Genomic DNA, 12,974 nt, shown 5'->3' with positions numbered 1-12,974 from the left:
CCTGGCTTCAATGTCACTCTCAGACAAAGACTCTAATGGATACTTAAAATATTTAATAAAAGAAACACCATGAACTATTATTCTATGCACAGACTGTGACATTGGAATGGCTTTTAAAAACTGATCGTTAGAAATGAGATCAAACAGACGTTCAGATTTCTGCTTAAAAATTTTTACATCTGGTCTTGTGGTTGAACTGTTCATATCAATGAGCAGGTCCCTAAATAGTTTGATCATATTGGTATTCAAATTTAAAATTCTTCCAGTCACAGATTGTTAAAGAATTTTTGTGTAACATTGCCAGTATTGGATGTACAACTTCCTTACCTGACAAAAGATACCCTTATTTTTAATTGTGTTTTGAATAAGTGCTGGAATTTTTTTTTGTTTTCAATAAATTCTTGGCTGTTTTTTGCTGGAATTTTTCTTCCATGTTTCACTGCAGGAAGTTTGCATGCAGTATTGAAGACCCACTCCATGCTGCATATCCACAAATGAAGACTGCAAACTCCAAGTTTTAATATATTCTTGTCTACAAGTTTATCTTTATTCCAAATAGTTTCCAAATTAAGCTCCTTAGGACTTGCTTGATATAGATGACAGCACTGAAATGCTAAAACTATTTTAAGCATTTTTGATACCACAGCATTAAGTGTTTTACCATTATTCATTGTGGTATAAATAGTTGACAAACTTGAATTTATAACAAAAGTATTTTCATGAAGTGTAAACTTGATATTCTCTAAAGATAAAATTTCATTTTGTAAATGTTCAAACTTCTCTTGAATAAAACTAGCAGTCTCTTCGGCAAAACAAAACATAAGATGACGGGTTGGATCTGTACTATCTGGATTATGATTCTTCCATATTACCTTTTTCCGACTTCGAATCTCCAACAGTACAAACAGTATGCTATACACAGTGGAATCATTCACACCTCACTTCATAGTTGCTGCATTCTGAAACTCAGATTGGTCACTCTGACCATCACCTCCCACTTTGCAAATAACGTATATGATATTATGCTCCTCCTGTGCTAAAACTTTAATAGGATTATCTTCATCCTCCAAAAGATGCTCAAATACTTTAGAAACTGAATGTTTGATCATATTGAAGATACTACATTTTACTTCAGTTTTTGAATATTCCACATGCTCTGGATGTCAATTTTTTGTATTCTTTTAACTTGGTTAAACCTGGAGGAACAAGATGATGATTCTGTGTAACAAATTTCTTAAATTCAGCCCATGTTCTGTCTGTTAGTCTCAAATTGCAAAAAGTATGCAATGAAAAATTTGGACCATATAAAGTAGACCTGGTTGCAGTAAAGGGATTAGATGCAAATCTTTTTACAGCATGTTCTTCCAGTTCTTTTCCCTGAAGATTATCAGTTTTTTTACATTTCATCCTACTCGTGAGTTCTGAAAAAAATTATCTAGGTTTTGGCGCACAAGGTGCAGTATATATACCTGTTTCAGGTGTTCCCATTGTTACAGTATTTTTTCTAAAACATGTATAGAATGTTTGTACATATATATATATATATATATATATATATATATATATATGTATATATATATATATATATATATATATATATATATAAATATATATAAATATATATATATATATATATATATATATATATATATATATATATATATATATATATATATATATATATATATATATATACACACAACATTTTAATTTAAAAGTGATAAAAAACTTGCGAGACATAATTTTTTTTTTTTTTTTTATCTATAAAATATTTGTATTTAGTAAAGAACAACCTGCTTTTTTTCCCACATTTGTTAAAGTTTTTATCAACTCAAAAGCCAGTCTTCGAAAAATTGTGAAACTAACCATACAGCCAGCATTATTTAGTGCAAAAAACTTAGATTGCAAAAATTTGGTACAGGCTTTAAAATTTTTTCGAAAGGATGTTCCAAGAACAACTTAATTCGAGAAGAAAAATGGTCGTAATGTTTTAAAGATGTCAGAAAGGGAAGTTAAATATCAGCATATAAAAGCAATGTTTATAAATAATACACTATTATTTATTAAATTACTATTATTTTTATTTGTTTATATTTAACTAATGTGAAGTGCTTGTCTTTAGCAAAAATAAATTAGTTTATGCACACACTTTAATATTTATTATGTTAAAACTCTCATCAGGTGAAGATATCTTTAATAAAAAAATATCTTGATTTCTTTAAAAAGTACCACAGCCAAATATGTGACAATTAAGACCAAGTAATTGCTAAAAACAAGGATAGACCAACAATTTTTTTGTAGATATTCTTTTTAACGCGCCTTTATTTAGAAAAAGTGTGCATTTATTAGTTGGCTAGTTTATAAAAAAATTCTAACAATAGGATAAACAAAGCCCGTTTTAACTGGTATATTCAACTATGTACATTTAGAAATGTGCTATCCAGTTATTATAGAGATCAGCATCATCTGAAATGTCGCCAGCAGCGATATTTCAAATGATGGTCCGCAACCGGCATGTTCACTGGGATAGATAAAAAAACAACACAGAATGTTTCCACAAACTGCACTTTAACTAGTAAAACAAGCTATCTTAAGTTTCTATTAAGTTTCTAGTAAAACAAGTTCATTTAAGTTTCTATGAGCTAGCAAAGTTTTGCAAACAACTATAACTCCACAACTTGTAATATATGAAACATGTGTTTTAAAGAAACGTAAATACAATAAAAAAAAATAGAGCAGAACTTTGAATAATTCCTTTAAAATGAAAATCTGACTGTTTACTTTAAGAGTAAGAAAACTAACAAGCATAAATAAATGCGCTTACATACCATAGTGGGTAGCGAACAAGCAAAAATCATCAATCTACAAGCTCCTACATCAAATCAAAAATATTATCTCAAGCAATACACTCAATAAAAAACCTCTAATACATGTAACTGGTGACTTAAACGGTGTCAACACCAAAAGTTTAATTAATGCACAGTATTCACCAATTAAATAACCAACCAACAAGACCAAACCGTGTTTTAGATATGATACTTACGAACGCTCGATGATTTAAAGCAGCCAGACATATCTCGCTTTTTAACTAAATCAAACCATCAAAACGAACGCTTTCTTTTTACTACAGGCATTGTTTCAAACCTTTTAAAAAACTTAAAACAAATATCAGCTGGACCCGATCAGATCTACCTCGAATGCGTTTGTCTTGAAATCTCCGATATTCCAAGTTTTCTGTCTAACTAGTGTTTGTCTCACTCATTTACGCCTTATCAATGGAAACTTGCAAAAATAACACCTATTATTAAATTAACAAACCCAAGAAAAACGGTCAGACTTCAGTTCAATCTCTCTCACATCCCAACTCTGCAAGACATTAGAAAGAAATGTCACCAAGTTTATTATTCACCATACTCACACCATCTTAGAAGACAACAATCAATATGGCTTTCTTCCAGGTAAAAGCACCATGGATGTAATCGCACGTGTCATAAAAGACTGGCATCTTGCTATAGACAAAAAGAAAAATTTAATTGCAATATTCATCGAAATTGCTAAAGCCTTTGACAAGCTTCTTCTTACCAAATTTTCAGTATATCTTCCTAAATGACTTATTTCAGCAAATTTATATTATACTAAAAAGCGTAGCAACAGAACGACGACCTGTGGAATCATCCAAGGCAGTGCACTCAGACCCGTTCTCTTTGTACTCTTCATACTTGATATAAACAATATATTTGACTGCTGATGACATCCTTGCATATATTGTCGTAGACCTAGCCCACTCAACCCAACCACAAGAAATTTGCGACAAAGTTAATTACTGGTGCATCAAAAACAAAATGTTATTAAACATAACAAAATGCAAAATTATGAGCATACCTAGTAATAAACTTGACACACGCCCACCACCAATTATTTCCATCAACTCCAAACCTCTCGAATATGTATTATCATATAAATACCTAGGATTGGATTTAAATATAAAAATAAACACCAACCGACTATTGCAACGCATTAAGCCCAAATTTTTCTGAGCTCAGTACCTAATTAAAAGCCTAAAAAAACTAGATTTTTATACCAAAATACTAGTAAAAATATACCGAAAATTTGGACTTAGTCAATTGATCCATAGTGCACCGTTACCGTGTGCAAGCAGTACCAAAATAAACCACGGAATACAGCATATACATCTTAAAACGCTAAAATCTATAGGTATTAGAAGAGAAATTGTGAGAACAAAGTATAACATCGAAAACACTGATACATGCATTGACAATATATGTATAAAAATCTTAAATCAAATTCTACGAAACCCAAATCTTCCGCTATACATAAAACAAAAAATAAATCTAAAATAACAATAAGACAAAACATCAACTTCGGGTTTAACCCACATCAAATACGACAAAAATAGTTTTACCCAACGAACATTGCGTCTTATAAGAGATGGGAAGCATAACTTGTAAACTAGTTAATGAAAGCAACGACTACTTAACGCCCATAATATGTATATATATATATATATATATATATATATATATATATATATATATATATATATATATATATATATATATATATATATATATATATATATATCTGTGTGTGTGTGTGTGTGTGTGTGTGTGTGTGTGTGTGTGTGTGTGTGTGTGTGTGTGTGTGTGTGTATGCATGTATGTAAAAATTCTGTAATTTCCAAGTTTTTAGACCATTGAATTTAAATAAAATTCTATATATTAAAAACAAAAAATACGTACTTTTGTACTATGAAATTATAACCGCTAAGTTCGCGTATCTGCGACTCAATCTAATAGAAATGCATTGACAACATTTTAAAAATATTTGACTAATATCAATTAAAGAAAAGCAATAATTTGTTAATCGGTAACACCACAAGAGTCAATACTGAAGCCACAAGTAGAGTTATTGTGATAGTTTCATTTCCAACAGATAGTTTATAATTAAAGCTCCTCATCTTTAAACTCCTTATAAATATTTTTAGCAAAGGGAAATATAGCATTATTATCAAAAGCATGTATTATTTCTTTACCTTGAACACATTATTCAAAATGATTAACGCAAAGCGGAACTCTGCAGCAATATGTGCTTTGCTCCCTGATGTGAAGCTAAAAAAACAGTATAAACGTATAAAACTGTAAAAAAAAAAAAAAATAACGCATTGGTTTTGTAAGCATAAAATACTTAACCCCCACCGCGTTTTGCGCAGAACCACATATAACAATAGTTGGACCACACACAATTTGCTTTTTCGCGCTTAATTTGTGCAGTGTAGTTTTACGTTTGTTTCGAAAAGCTTAAGTAACGTTAATATAGAGACAACTGATGATTTATTTAAACTTAATTATTATTTAAACTATAATTCAAAAAGATCAAACAAAAGTTTTTTTTTTTTCAAAAAAAGTTGAAATATTTTACACAAGGGGTAGATGCACTCTAATTGAAATGGAGGATTTAAGTTTCAAGCTTAGCAACGTAAATTTGATAATAATAGTATCAAATTAATTAATGTATGTAAACCATGTAATCAATGTCAGTAAATCATGTCAAGAAATAAATGTAATTTAAAAATTATCAGAGTGGATAAAAAGTTATACAATAAGCAGACGTCAACAAGTCAACCAATGTGATATAGTCTCTGCATAATATCTTAAATGGTGAACCTTGAGGATCAATGCTTGAGTTTTTTATATTAGACATCTTCTCAACGCAAAAAAAACTTGAATGAAGTACTTTTTATTTTTTACTGATTGCAAAAAGTTGATTAGTTACTCAAATTAGTTCTTGCCGTATTTTTATTCATTTATTACACTAAATTTCTGAAAAGACTCCACTTATGACTCCCTACTTACCGTTCTTGAATTAATGTCAACTTTTACTAAAAAAATTTACGTCCCAGCATGCTTTAAACTGTTTTTTGTAAACCTGGTTTACATTAGATTCAAACAAACATTGTTTTACATCATATATTAGCCATTATTTGATAGAAACAAATCGTTAGCAAATAAATAGTTACTTAATATAGTTCTCATGCGATACTTTTACTTTCTTTTTATTCTGTGGCATTGTCTGTATTGCAAGAGTTATTTAAGAGTTAAGTCACAAAAGTATCGACATGAAGTAGAAATTAAAAATATAAAGTATATTATATAATATATAAAATGTATAACGTTTATAATCAACATAAATAAAAGTTGTGTGAAAGTCTATACGATGGAAGGTAATTTTTTTTTAATTAAGATTTTTTTAAAAAAAAAACAGTAATAGGCTAGGTGAATAAAAAAAAGCATATGTTTTTACTTAACATTTTTGAAGTGATTGCTCAGCTTTACGCGAATAAAAATTTGAGAAATATTGCTAAAAATTTTATTCACGTAAAGCTGAGCAATTACTCCAAAAACGCTGAGCAAAAGTAATTGCTTTTTTTTATTCACCCGGCCTAATATGCTGCAGAGTCATTCTTGTTATACTTTGTAATTAAATAGGGTAAAGCATTAAATAGCCGCGTACGAACTATTTTTCTCTCAAAACTCTTTAATCTGTTTTTCATAGACTTCACACCTAAAATGTTATCAAAAGTCAAATTACCACGGCGTTAATTTTTGCTTAAAAATATCCCGATTGCCAGTTTGCGTGTTTTCTCACTTCCAATCATAGTAAGTGGAAACCATGTAAAAATAGCAGTAAAATTTTAATAGACCAATCAATACCAGAAGTTTTTGCGAGTGGTTTCTATCGGTACAGACATTTTGCGCTAAACTTGAATTTTATTTATAAGAAAACAAAGTGTATGTTAATGTACCTCATCCTACCATTTTTTTAATTATATCTTGAGATTATACTTACACATTGATAACATAATATCAAATTGATATTTGCAGAAAAAACATTACAAAATTGGACACTACAATTATAATTGTACTTCTGAATAAAAGTTAATTATTAAAAAACTAAAAATCTATATGTAAAATAATTTTTTCAACTTAAAATTTTGTAAAACACCAGAGTTAAACAATCTCCAAAATTAATTTAAAGAAATTATGAAATATAATTAATCTAATTAACAAATAAAATTCTTCTTAGAAAATGCTGCTATAAAAATTATTTTAAGTTGGTTTGTAGTTGAAGGTTCTTTTGATTTCGATGCAGGAAAGTAAGTCGTCAAGGCTGTACGCCTTCCAATACCTAAAAAATAAAAATAAAAAATTACTACTGTCCTATCAAATTATCATACATGTTCTATTTTCGTTCGATTTGTAAATTCTATTTCATAAATCTACACACATTGTAGTTTGCATAGCTTGTTGAACAGCCTAGCTTTAAATGTATTGTGGATTAAATAGCTAACCTTAACTTAACCTTAAACCAATAGAACTACTATAAACATCTACAAGTAAGGTGTCATCTTATTGATATTTTTATAACAGGTACTATTGATAAAAACTAATAGAAAAAAATTACTTTCATATTTTGAATATCTTATCTTTTTCCTGAAGGTTATATGAAAATATCTTGAAATGATGTAAATAAAATCCAAGTCTAAAAAAATATATTAATTAATTTGAACAAATATAATTTCTGAAATCAAGATATAATCAAAATGCAAAAGGATTTTCAGAAATAAAATGAAACCTAAAAATTTGTTGCTTATACATTCTTTTTGATGTTTGCCTGCACAAATTTTTTAATAAAAACTGACCAGCTCTCCAAGTCATTACATCTGTGATACCTATTTTGAAATTCACAATACTTGAAGTAATCATTTTGTGACATACAAATCCGGAGTCCTTTTGGGACTCCGCATCCCTGCTTGGATCATGGCTTTACTTAGATAACCTTAACACAAACATTAAGGTTTTTAATAAACTGGTACTTTGTATAAGATTACTATAACTTCATACAAAGTATATCTGATACCTTGTATCAGATGTTTATCAACTTTGAAAAACAAACTACAAATTGTTTTTGTTTTTAAACATGCAACATATAAATGGATATAAATGAATAAAAACGAGAGAAACACAGTTTTTTAAGATATACACCAACATTTGTATGAAAAATTATTAATATAAATCATTTTAATCTGTAAAAATAGAAAATTTGTGAGCACTTCAGTTCATTACTTATATAATGCAACATAATCAAATAGTCGTTTGAAAATACTAATCATAATTCCTTAAATACTTTTTTGTAGCTGTTTATACATTTTATTCACATTAGTACCAGTCTTTACATTTCTGGAGGTCTTTCAATAATAACACTGTATTTCAATAATAACCAATAATAAACAAGTTTATCAACTTGATAATAACATAATAATAAGTTAATAATATGTAACCAAGTAAAAAATTTATCCTTTATAAAAATATTTAATGAAGTTACATTAAAAGTATACAAAAATGCAGAATAAACATAAACTTACTTCATAAAATAATTTGAATGCAGTTCTCAGTTAAACACGTTCAACACTGATGTGTAGCCTGTCACACATTGCAAGTTAAGATGTTTGTTAACATTTTTTTATACTGTTTTATTTATATATTTATACCTACTAATAAATATTATTTTTATGAAATATATTTTATCAACTATAAAATTTTTAAAATGTTTCATAAAATTTTTTTTTAATGTTAAGCAAAATGAAGTAAGTTTATGTTTATTCTACATTATTGTGTTTTTAGGATATTTAAACACACTAAATATTATTTTTTTTTTTATTTGGCTGAGGTAAGCAGGCTTTGTGAGAAAAAAAAATGTTTGAAAGTGTTTGAAGTTTCAAATTTTATCTTTATATTATTAGATCTTCATAATTGTTTATATTAAATATTATTATTACTTATATATTTTTATTTTGTTTTCTGTTTTATTTCTAATTCATGAATTTCGAAGTTATGTTCATTAAATTTTGAAATTGTCTTGATTTTATTCTGCATTTTTGTATACTTTTAATGTAACTTCATTAAATATTTTTATGAAGGATAAATTTTTTACTTGGTTACATATTATTAACTTATTATTAAGTTATTATCAAGTTGATAAACAAGTTTATTATGTAGAGTATATAAAAGAATGCTCTGAGCATTACTATTATAATATTTTAAATTTTAACTCATAGAAAATTTTCATTTTCAGTTTTTCAAATTTTTGATATGCATAACAATGATTGAAAGAACTATCGTTAATAAAAAAAAATTCAGACATCAACAAAAAGTATATAATAGATATACTCAGAGCATTACCATTATAACTATTTTAAATTTTAATTCATAGAAAAGTTTAATTTTTGATGGCGAATTTAATTATAAATAAAAATTTCACAAAAAAATCACGACTGTTTAAGAAGAGAAAGAACTTTTATTGGAAGCAATTTCCCATTTTTACGTCTATGGTTAGTGAATTGGATGCTCGATATAACTGGATCACTCCTTATCATAAGATAGTTAAACTGGTTTTTCATAACATTTATCCTTGAAATTTTGCATGAATGGTTTATTCTTGCATTTCTAATCTCTTTGATAAGAGCCTCTAGTGATTCTTCTGAATAAAATCCAATGGGAAGTTCTAATGCATCGGCAATCTGTAAACCATGTTCTAAAAGTTTGTGAACGCTTGGAGGAATAACATACCAGTTATATTCAGAAAGAGTTTTATCTGCTGTATCATTACAATAATTCTGAAAAGACCTTGGATCTAAATCATATCCTGAACAAACTGCCTTTAAAATTGTCTAAAAAAGTCTAAAAATGACGTCAACATCTACACCAGTTATCCCAGAGAAGGTATCTCATTCCTCAAAGGCTCTTTGGGCAGTATTACCATCATTAGTGTTTCCAAAACCTTGTTTTTGCATGTCAACAGTAAGACTTAGTTCTTCCATCATTTTCTTTTGGATAAATGCTTTTCTTTCTTTAACTGATTCTTTTTGCTCAGAGGTTTCAGCATAAAATGACATTATTTTCAATTTATATCCAATGTGAAGAATGTACTAAAAGCATTTTATCCAACAGTGAAGTGGTGAAAGAACAAAAAATAAAGCTTCTTTATTGACATATTTAGATCTAATCATTTTAATATCATTCATCCCTGTTGGCTTTGCTGAACATACATTACAGCTTTAAAAAGAGGTAGTACTTGTCAGTGCATTGACAACCTTTCCATCAAACATAGTCAAATCCAAATTATACTTTGTAATGTCATCATAGATGACTTCATAGATGTCATCATAGATGTCTTTGTCGTAGCTGTCTTTGTAATAGCTGTCATCGTCATAGCTGTCATTGTCATAGCTGTCATAGATGTCTTTGTCATAGCTGTCATCATAGATGACTTTGTCGGTTCTGACTCTAAACGTACTACAAACGAGTCAAGTTTCTGAATCTCAATTCGTAATTGTTTCTCTTCTTCTTTAAATAGCACATCTGTTTCCTTTTTGTACTGCAAATAAACTGGTCTGCAGAAATGTGTACTAAATGGTTTTTTGTTGCACCATATTACTGTATTAATAATAGTCAGTTTTAAAGGCACATTATATGTTTGGAAAATACTCTCTTTGTTTCTAATAACTTCATCTAGAGTTGTATCTAAATATTTTTGTTCATACAGACTCTGGCTAGACGCTCCATCAAAACCGCCTTTGAAACCCATAATTCCATAACCGCATAATGTTGATTGATATCTTTAACCAACAATTTAAAAAATATTTTATTGCAACTATTTAGGCGCAAGATTTTACACAGTGTGTGATTAAAAAGAAATTGAAGGGAGCAAAATGATTCTGAAAAAATCATTTTATCAGCATAGCATTACTTTTTTTCAGTTAAAATTTTTTGAAAAGACGATAGATGTTTGCATTTTGTAACAAGGAGCTATTACTGATTATCTGATATTGTTCACCGGACAGATCACTTTGAATTTTTAGGCAGTAGGCATCTTCAACTTTCATTTTAACAGGTTCATGCAGAGAAATGTTTTTCCTAATTTTATTTGCTTTATCTGGATCCAAAGCCTTCTTCACTATAAAGATAAAATTGTTTCTATTAATGTTGGATTCAGTTGCTGAACTTTTTAAAAAAGCTGAGGCCAATGCTTCGTGATTGTTTTCAGCTAAATGGGCAATTTTAGCTCTTTTGCTTCATTTACTAAGATTTTTCCAAACTTTATTTATTCTACCTGGAACTTCTTTAAATTTAACTCTTTCATCAAAATTGGGAAAAACTCCACCTGTAAATAGAAACTTAATTAAATAGAATGATTGCATTAAGAAAATTATTAACAAATAATTCTGTTTCTTTACCTGCAGCCAAACACTCTCTATTAAAATCAATCTGTCATAGTTAATATTATGCTTATCTAACTTTGCTTCCACTTTTGCTTTAAAAAGAGACAACTTATTCTTAAAGTCGGTAAGGTCTGATTTATCGAAATCATCTTCATGAAGGTTATAAACATTTGAAACTTCTTTAAACAAAGATTTAAACAGATTAACTTTATTGAAAGTTTGCTCTTCATTTTTTTGAAGAAGAGCAATTTTTGTTTTGCTTTATATATTATCTATAACATAACACACAAAAATTATCAAAAGTTTAACAACCTTATTGTCATTTACATAACAGCTTAATAGCTACAAGTATTTTGAAAATCCATATATATATATATATATATATATATATATATATATATATATATATATATATATATATTTATATATATATATATATATATATATATATATATGTATATATATATATATATATATATATAAATGTATATATATATATATATAAAAATATATATATATATATATATATATATATACAATTATATATATATATATATATATATATATATATGTATATATATATATATATATATATAGTATATATACATATACTGAAAAATCAAAATGAGTAAGGGTAAATGAAAAGATAAATGTATAGATGAAATTTTATAACAAAACAAAAAACATTTGACAACCTAATCAATTATCAAGATTATCTCTTTATCTTTTACTGTATCACATTTTAACTTGTTGCTTACCAAGCCCAATCATAACAAAAATTGGGTAAGAAAAGTCAATAACCAAGACAGACAAAGGTTGTGGATTTTTACAAATATTTGCATTCATTTTATAAAGTTTATACCAACTTTTACTTTGTTTGATATCAACTATGTTCTCAGGCTTACAATAGTCAGAGCTCGGCATATCAAATAACAGGATTGCTGATGCAATTTTTACCTTCTCCTCTAATGTTAACTCGTCATCTTGCATAGCTTGAGGCATTATGGTTGAATCCAAATGCCAACAATGTTTGTACTGAGACTTTAATACAGCATCAGCAGCTATTGGCTTTTTACATACATTCTTTTACAGATGCATTTGATGTATGGCCGTAAGGTTGAGAAACGGAGCTTTAATGACATGCTCAGATTATAGGTACCATTTTGCATAGAAGTAAACAAGAATTTCTGTTATAAGAAGTAAACAAGAATTTCTGTTATCTTCACCAATGGATGGAGGTACTCCAAGTATGTAAGTATCTCCATTAATGTTAACTAAAACAGCCCTTCTATCCCTCTTCAATACTTTTCCTTTGTTTAGCTCAAACAAGGTCTTGCCATCAAAATGAATTGTAGATGAATATGGAGATGCATTAACTCAACATCGTCTTTTGTAATGATTGACATGTTTTCATTTTCTTTTTCTATTTCTATAAGCAGTTGACAACTGCTTTTATTTTATTTAAGATCAACACCTGATTGGTATAAAATTGCCGATGCTACCTCCTGTAAAACATTTAGTGACATATCACAGGCTGCAGTAGTAAGTGAAACATTACCAGTATAAATATCTTTCAGAATTTTTGCAATTACAGTATTTGAGTTTTCAGAGACATCTATGTCATACCAACCACTTGGATCGGAATCAGATTCAATTTAAGAGTCCTCGCTTAGAA

General features: G+C 28.1%; 1 protein-coding gene and 1 long non-coding RNA gene across 3 annotated transcripts in view; one reads left to right on the top strand and one right to left on the bottom strand.

Moving 5' to 3' along the window:
* Positions 1-6,066: 6,066 nt before the first annotated feature.
* Positions 6,067-12,974, top strand: part of LOC105846055 (interferon-induced very large GTPase 1) — a 140,135-nt gene continuing 133,227 nt past the window's right edge. Inside the window, exon 1 of one of the 2 annotated variants that reach the window (XM_065795866.1) lies at positions 6,067-6,241. The gene's annotated coding sequence lies outside the window, so the exon portion shown is untranslated. The remainder of the gene's footprint in view (positions 6,242-12,974) is intronic. The other variant, XM_065795867.1, reaches the window with a different exon arrangement.
* On the bottom strand, positions 6,875-8,860 carry LOC136079686 (uncharacterized). Its single transcript, XR_010638128.1, has 3 exons — positions 7,654-8,860; positions 7,483-7,560; positions 6,875-7,206 (listed from the first exon to the last, which is right to left on the bottom strand). It is a non-coding gene; the product is annotated as an uncharacterized LOC136079686 (long non-coding RNA).

The sequence above is a fragment of the Hydra vulgaris genome, chromosome 04, assembly GCF_038396675.1.
Source record: "Hydra vulgaris chromosome 04, alternate assembly HydraT2T_AEP".
Classification (NCBI taxonomy): domain Eukaryota; kingdom Metazoa; phylum Cnidaria; class Hydrozoa; order Anthoathecata; family Hydridae; genus Hydra; species Hydra vulgaris.
This window is presented reverse-complemented; position numbering and strand designations above follow the sequence as displayed.